Source organism: Amphiura filiformis, chromosome 2 (assembly GCF_039555335.1).
Source record: "Amphiura filiformis chromosome 2, Afil_fr2py, whole genome shotgun sequence".
In the NCBI taxonomy this organism is placed as follows: Eukaryota; Metazoa; Echinodermata; class Ophiuroidea; order Amphilepidida; family Amphiuridae; genus Amphiura; species Amphiura filiformis.
The window spans coordinates 78,224,432-78,232,311 of record NC_092629.1 but is presented as its reverse complement, the minus strand read 5'-3'; the positions used below and the strand labels follow the sequence as shown (position 1 = coordinate 78,232,311).

At 37.6% G+C, this 7,880-nt stretch overlaps 1 long non-coding RNA gene across 1 annotated transcript; it reads right to left on the bottom strand.

Moving 5' to 3' along the window:
• Positions 1 to 964: 964 nt before the first annotated feature.
• LOC140137161 (uncharacterized) lies at positions 965 to 7,433 on the bottom strand. Its single transcript, XR_011856807.1, has 3 exons — positions 7,388 to 7,433; positions 5,714 to 5,823; positions 965 to 1,176 (listed from the first exon to the last, which is right to left on the bottom strand). It is a non-coding gene; the product is annotated as an uncharacterized lncRNA (long non-coding RNA).
• Between the last annotated feature and the right edge of the window lie 447 nt (positions 7,434 to 7,880).

Genomic DNA, 7,880 nt, shown 5'->3' with positions numbered 1-7,880 from the left:
TTAAAGTTGAAACGTCATGGTTCTTGAATCTATATAAAAAAAGTTAGTTTTGATTTCACTGCCGACATTTTAAGTTACGTTCCCTAATCCACAGAGCCTGTTTTATTGCGACACCCAGTATTTCCGGAAAAATCATCAAAAAAACTGTCGAATTCGTCTAGACTGTACTATGCCACTTTTGCCAGTTGTTTGATATCTTAGAAAATGCATCGATTTTGAACTCCTAATTTCAATATTTTTTAAGCAAAATAGAACTCTCCTTTAATATCATGCGTGAATATGAAGTGATATCACGCTGTATGAATGTAAATATTCACATTGACAAGAAACATTTATGTGTTCTTCTTGCACGAATGGTTTTTACATTATGTTAGACGTAAGTTTAAAAGAATTTAATTTTCCAAATAAATTGAGTCACATGAGCGTTTGGACAGTATTTATTTAGGGACATTAGAGCACATCAGACATATCGAATGGTATTCTGAATACGAAGAATGTCCTTCTGATATCAAATAATTGTTTGTTATGTAATACACATTTTATGGTAAATAATTAAAAATTGATATTTTAAATATTTAACAGTACTCGAAGTAAATTTTATAAATCTGATGCTTCACACTTTTAAAAAGTGTATGTAGGTGGGATGAAAACCCGACGATTAATTGAAAATTGTGATTGAAGATATACTACATACACTTTAAGTATATATCATTAGATTTATAAAATTTAGACGATTGTTATTATATTATAAATGTGAAAAATATCAAATTTTAATAATTTGCCATAATATTTGTATTATATCGTGAAAAAAAAAAAGAAAGAAAATTATTTGATATCAGAAAGACATTCTTCGTATTCAGACTGCTCTCATGTCGAAACGCTCACAACGCTCATTTCAGATCCCTTAAAGTAAAATGTAGCAATATCAGGTTGCATAAATCAACATACCTATCCTGTAAGGCATCAGCACTCTTTTCTGGTTCCAAGTTGATTTTGAATCCATCATGAGACCAGGAGATAAAAATGATATCACACACTTGGGTGTCAAATGGAAACCATCGAACTCGAATGTTGCATGATGTCGTATAAATGACTGGAACATACCAGATGATCGTACCCTCTGAATAAATCTGAGCCCTTGTGTCAGGTTTGAGTCTCTCAAACCCAACATCAGCACTGCAAGAAAATGAAACATTTATAGGTTAATAAAATTATATCACTTTTCAGGCAAGACGATGCTGACCAGCCCTATTGTTAAAATCATGTATTTTGAGGCTTATGAATAATTAAGTAGTTGTTGTGCACTGTTCGACCGGTTTCAATGCGTAGTTTGGCGATGAATAAATATATCCTCAATCATAAAATAAAAGTGTTGGAAGATACAAGCAAATTATAAAATGCATAAACCAACAGGAAAAATGTACGCGTCCGAAAACATTTCGCATAGAACGCGGAGAGCGAGCCCGTGCATATACATATTTGCTCTGATTGCTTCTCGTTATCTAGGAGTGTATGGAAGAGGTACATTTGAACCAAATTATGAAATGTAATGCGGCTGTCACACTACACCGAATAGGTCTTCCGTACAAGAAACGGATGGTATTTTAGTAAATCCGTTGTTGTTCGTCAATGATCGTTTTATGTTCTTTTTATGTCCTGCTATCATCCGCCAAATGCGTTTCGTGTTAGGTGATGTTCGTTAAGTCCGTCGGCAAGTTTTGTGCATGCACAAAACTTGAAACGGAGTGTACCGAATACACATGTTCGGTATTTATCCGATGTGTGTTCGTATGGTGCTGCATATTGCCGGAGTTTGTTCGCTCTCCTTTCGTTCATGTGTGTTCTTTGTTCGTTGCACTCGGCCCGTGTTCGTTGCAAATACGTTCCTGTGAGGCCTTCACCACCGGATAGCATATTTTTGCATTGGTGATGTACGTTGACCCAGACTGTGTTAGTGTCACACTACACCGGATCGGTCTTCCGTATAAGAAACGGATGGTATTTTAGCAAATCCGTTAGTGTTCGTCAATGTTCGTTTTATGTTCTTCACATGTCCTGCTATTATCCGCCAAATGCGTTTCGTGTTAGGTGATGTTTGTTTAGTCCGTCGACAATACGTTTCAAGTTTTGTGCATGCACAAAACTTGAAACGGTGTGTGCCGAATACACATGTTCGGAGGTTGTCCGATGTGTGTTCGTACTGTTCTGTATATATACCCTGGGTTTGTTCGTTATTCTTTCGTTTATATACCGCAGGTGTTTGCAAGGTTTCGCAGGCGCTTGTGCCGGATGTAGGCCTATGGCGAACATGTGCATCGATCATGGGGGGACTTTCTGAAGGGTGTGTGACGCAATATCATATTTTCCCCAGTACTTTAGTGACTGACAAGTAGAAAAAGGGGAAAGGAGAGAAAAAAAGAAAAGAAAGTGAGAAAAGTTGAAGAGAGAAGAGAAGAGAAAAAGTTAAATTGCACGTAATTTAGTAGGCCTATAATGCATGTAAGTAGTATTGAGGGAGGGGCACTTTCTGAAGGGTAGAGAACGCAATATCAAATTCCTACCAGTTTTAGTGATTGACAAGAAAGAAAAAAGAAGAGAAAACATGGAAAAGGTTAAATTGTACGTTATTGAGTAGGCCCAGGATAGTATATAGTAAGCCTAAGTATAGGCCGGTGATTATTATAGGCAGTGCTTAAATGTGGTTCCTTGGCCCAAAAGCTTGTGAAAATTACTGCCGGCCCGTCGATATGTAGGGCCCGTGACATTTTGTCACCAAAGTCAGTATTTAAGACGGTTTTAGGTCTATTACTGACTTTAACATTATCAATCCATGTATGCTTTACCTGAAATTACGAGTCTGAAGTATAATATATCTAAGTGTCAGTGGATCAGTGTAACATTTTAAATTTGGCAAATTCAGTTCGGGCCTTCTTTGTTTTTTGTTTATGGCAATAATAGTGTAAAAATGATGCACCAAAAACAATTTTCCAAATTTTCCATTTTTAAAACTAAATTTTTACACAGTAGGCCTAGGCCTAATAATGTAAATAGGCCCTACAGTCCCCATGCAAATGGCTTCAATTGGACCTTCATTTTGAAAAATGGACAAGTCTTCCTTTTTGCTTCTGCTATGGACATCCACGTGTTATTTTTAAAACAATTGTTTATATTATATACAATAAAATGGTGAAAACTTTTCAATGGCTTCAATTAGGCTTTCGTTTCACCAATTTGCGGCTGTTTCAAACTAAAATAGTACCCAATAATAGTGCTAAAATTGATCCAAAAAATAACAAATGGCTTCAATTGGGCCTTCATTGTCCAAAGGTTTCTCACCTCTATTGCCCCCGGACGCTGGTTGCCCTGATATATCAGATTTGTAGCCCTTTTGTACTTATTAGCCAATATTTGACCATTTTCGTCAAAGTTTTCCCCTTAAAAGTTGTCTTTCCCCACTTTGTTCACCCTCTGAAAAAGTGCTTTGCTACGTCACTGCCTCTAAGGGGTCAAAAACCCTCTCAAACACCCTCTCCTCCCCCACTTTTCTGATAGGATGGACGTCCCTGTTGGTGCCACATGCCACGGATTCGCCGGTCATTTGTCGGACGTTGAACGATTGAATATAAAACGCCTGCAGGATTATTAGCGGCCACAACGCATAGAGAGACGAACGGGAATCGGACCCCAAATCCGGACATTTGTCGGACGTTGACCCCAAATCCGGTCATTTGTCGGACGTTGAACGATCGAAAATAAGACGCCTGCAGGATTATTAGCGGCCACAACGCATAGAGAAACGAACGGAAATCGGACCCCAAATCCGGTCAATTGTCGGACGTTGAACGATCGGATATAAGACGCCTGCAGGATTATTAGCGGCCACAACGCATAGAGAGACGAACGGGAATCGGACCCAAAATCCCACCGAATCTTCTGCCGGACTGGTGATTTTTCCACCGAATAAAATATTTTTGTATTCGGTGATGTACGTTGATCCAGTCCGTCGTAGTGTGACAGACCTATTAGGATATTTCATATGGGACAATAATCGACGAACAAATCTACAATAACACCCAGTTAGAAAAGAACATGACAATCAAATTTACAACAGTTACTGCATAAATACGGTTGCAATAATATCCTAAGTCACATGGTTAAGGAATGTACTTTGTATTCATAAACCATGTGACTTGGGTGATTGGAAGTGACTTCCAATTCAGAGATGAGTCTGGTATTAATTCTTTACTATTATGTGAAATGAGACACATGTAGCAGCCAACAAGTGCAGCGTTTTGATATGGATGTACACATATGGGACAATAATCGACGATCAAATCTACAATAATACCCAGTTAGAAAAGAACATGACAATCAAATTTACAACTGCATAAATACGGTTGCAACAGTATGAGGAATGTGTCAGTTAATCATTGACAGTCAGGCTTACAAAAAGATGGCTTTTGTCTAACACACGCGTCGCGTCACGTCACGTCACGTCACGTCACGTCGCGTCGCGTCACGTCACGTCACGTTGATATCTTCTTAAAAGTTACAAACAAGTCATACGGATTCAGTTCACGATTTCGTTTAGTTTTTCCCGGGGTGTTTCCGCATCGAACCCTTCATTATCCCAGGCCCACAGTGAAATGGTTATCGGCGTGGCGATTGCTGACGGCCGCACACCACCAAATAAGCCCCATCGAAATGCACGTAAAAGGGCAAACAAATTCGCGATTTTACCTTCCATGAATTTCCAGACACGATAATTTATTTAAAAAATGACTTTTTTCTATGGCAAAATATTTACTTGTATTTGTATGAAAAAATATTCCTTATTAATTTTACTTGGCCTATACAAATGTAGGTCCTACCAGCTTTAAACCACGATGACGATTCGCACCACAATAGCCACGACAAACAAATGTCGTGAAATCACATTTTGGCCATATCAAGTAGGTCAAAGGTCAAATTAGGGTCATGGTCACACAACATTAATGGGGGTGGTCAGTGATTATTGTGACCAAGCCTGGTCAAAATTCGATGTAGTATACGGGTGCTAGACTCATTTTGAAATGTTGCCAGAAAGAAGAAAAATGACCTTTGACCCCTTATTTGTGTACATCCTATATGAAGCATGGGTAGGGGATTCTTCTAAAATATTTTGGTGGAAATCGGCTTAATCGTCTAGAAGCCTTAGTATTTTTGTGTATTTTATTCATTGAAGCTTTGCTGTGCTTTGCGGCATTGATGAAAAGCTGGAATTCCATGGACTATTTCACGGACTATTTATCACGTAGGGAGATAAGGGTAATTGTGGAGTTAATAATTTATTATTAACTTTTGATAACATTTCAACGTGGCGCGACGTGACGTGACGCGACGTGACGCGACGTGACGTGACGTGACGTGACGTGACGCGACGCGTGTGTTAGACAAAAGCCCCAAAAGATCGGTGATTTCTGTTGATATCAGCAATAAAACTATATAAAACGGCAATCTTTATCCGATACTTCCAAAATACTGAATTCAACTTGTGAGCGTGATACGCACACAGATTCCAGACATGACGAATTTTACGCGCTCACACATAACGCGGATGTGCGCTGGCGTTCGCGTATACGCTTACTGCAAAAGTGTGGATTCATCACGGATTAACAACGGTTGGCTGCTGTACAAAAGTATAGAAAGAGTTGTTGAAATTGAAATTACTCACCTATTCTCGAGCGTTATATCTGGTGTCCATATGGATGTAATTGGCGCATTAAAGGTGTCAATACCGTCGTAATCTTCGGGATCCCATCTAAGATATTCGTCAATCCATACCTGAGTGATGCATTGTAAAAAAATATGGACCTTTAAACATTTTCGGGTAGACCTGAGATCACGGTTATTTGATGTGATCATTTATTAACTTTTCGCACAAAACATTATAAATGTTCAATTCTAGACCTGGACAATATCAACAACTATCACACTAATACCGTATGTTCACATATTTCCATCTCTTTTTAACACAACTTTTCATTTTTTTCAACTTTTTCATCTTTTCCTGCTTTTTGTGGTATTTTTTTATTCTATAACTGTATATTTGTGTGCAAATTGAGGGCGCTATTTACGTATATTTAAAAAATTTAATTTAGCCAAATAATATACGGTAGATAATTTCTAGCATTTTATGATAAAAAGTATTTTGAAAGTTTCGTTGCTATTTGTTACTCTTTTTCTGACGTTTTAATGACATTATTCCAGTGTCTACCCCTTGTAAAGATGAAAATACGATTTTTAAATCTTAAAAGATAAATAGCGCCATATGTGTTCATCTTTTCTTTAAAATGACGTAGTTTTACATGCTATCAAACAACCGTGTGATGTCGTCATGCCGTGGCGAATATAAGACAATCAAATTAAGGACAATCAGGGCACAGCGTCACCATCAGGTCAATAACTAAATTTGTACAGACGCTATCACGTGGAAATGCAAACGCACCATCAAGCGCTAGATTAAAAATAAATTGTTGAGATATCTATCCCATTCCATTTAATTAAGATAGACGTAATCCTATTGACCAGGATAATTGAAGATTGCACTCTCTCATTTTAGCCACAGACCGCAGACAGTTTAATTCATACAATACATACAAGAGCTTATGACTTAAAAAGACCGCCACTTGATGATACTTGTATTCATAGCATGTTGAAGAATAGCGCCTAATTTGCATAAATCCAAAATGGCTGCTTTGCAGGGGTAAAAAGTTTTACCAAAAATGTCAAGTATTCATTTCTCATTTTCATAATTTATCTTATACGTCTTCAATTTTCTTTTTTCTCTGACACTCCCTCTTTTTCTCTTCGTTTTAATCATTTTTATAATGCTATTTAATGTTTAATTCTTAGTCATTGTGAGTGGCCTAGTTCGTAGACACATAATCTGATTGGACAATCGCATGATTTCTGGTGCCGTCTATCAGGCCGTAGACAACCCTTTAACGTCATCATGAGTGTTGATAACGCGTAACACGCTTGTAGAAGTGAGCGTGTGTATCGCGTTGTATGCGTCGACTGGTGCGGAATACTCGCATGCGCTAGCAGTACGCGCAACAGAATACGTGAAGTTGTAAACAAGTTTCGTTCATTTTTTAAATGGGGGTTTATAAGATGGTAATTTATAAAATAATATTTAACTGACTAAGAATGAGAATAAACGATAGGGATTTTTGTTTTTACTATCCTCTACCTATGATAGACGACAGGCAGGTCCAATATTTTTATCATACCGGCTGCGCCGGCATCCACTACTCAAAATATTAGACCTGCCTGTCGTCTATCGCACGGTAGAGGATAGTAAAAGCAAAAATTCCTATAATCGTTTATTCTCTTATTCACGTACCGCTTTTAAAGACGTTCCAACTGACAAGGTCTGCTCTCGTGTGTCCTAATGAAAAAAGTAAGAAATGTTGTTGTTATGTTTTTGGTGTTAAAATTTCGCTTCAATAACAAAACTACTTTTTTGTATTCTTCTTCTGATGAAACCCCATGGATGTGGGATGATATATCAAGAGAACTGTTTAAAATCTCTGTTTACTATTTTTGATATTTTCCATTACGTTTCACTACCTGAAGAGAATTGATCAAAAAATGAAACAACCGTTTTTATTTTAAAAACTAACATTACCAAGGCTAGAAGGCTTCGAATTAACAGTCTGTAGGTCACATTTGTTGTTGTTTTAGCATCAATCACAGGTCGGATATCCTTCACATATTTCTGGAAGAGATGGTGATGTAGGTCCGCTAATGTTTTGTTTCGGACACAGCATGCTAGATAAAGAGAGAATGTTGAAAGACAGTAATTACCAACAGGTAGCATGTTTATTTTATAATTT